Raw genomic sequence first — 633 nt, forward strand, 5'->3', positions numbered from 1 at the left:
GTCTGGGAAACGAGTGAATTTGCCAGGAAGGTTTTAACATCTACCGTGCTTTTGTGAGCAGTACAGCGAAGGATTGGGACTCTCAGATCTTTACCCAGCAGGATTCGATTGCACATTTAGTTTAAGTTGCTTAAAAATGAGGCCTTTTAATTTTCCGCCCTTTTTTCTTTTTTTTTTTTGACGCAAGAGAAGGCCAGCATTTCAAAGAGCTCCTGATGATGAAAAAATGTCACATTTGCCCTTTTAGGCAGCAGCCTTAGACAGTTCCTCCACTGGCAACAATTCCTCAGAAGCAGTCTCTACCGAGATGACTCTTTGGACACTTGCCCCATTCCTTTTCCCAGAGGCAATCCCACCATAAAGCCATGGATCTAGATACACAATTCTTGCTATTTCGCTTTCTGAGTAGGACAAAAATACCTTCCTTCGGGCTTTTGTGTTGCTATGCCCTGGCTTAGGCTCTCGGTGATACAGCTGACCCAGCTTTTGGGAAACACTGGAAGAAGTCAGGTGGCTCTGCTCCTCCTTGAGCCCCCAACTCCTCACGCACATCAGTGGGCCTGCCTTTCAATGGGTCAAACTTTAGCCATGAAGTTAATTTCAGCTTTGATGAAAGAAGTTGTCAATCAGTCT

The sequence above is a fragment of the Buceros rhinoceros genome, unplaced genomic scaffold (assembly GCF_000710305.1).
Source record: "Buceros rhinoceros silvestris isolate BGI_N320 unplaced genomic scaffold, ASM71030v1 scaffold26306, whole genome shotgun sequence".
NCBI classification, from domain to species: Eukaryota; Metazoa; Chordata; class Aves; order Bucerotiformes; family Bucerotidae; genus Buceros; species Buceros rhinoceros.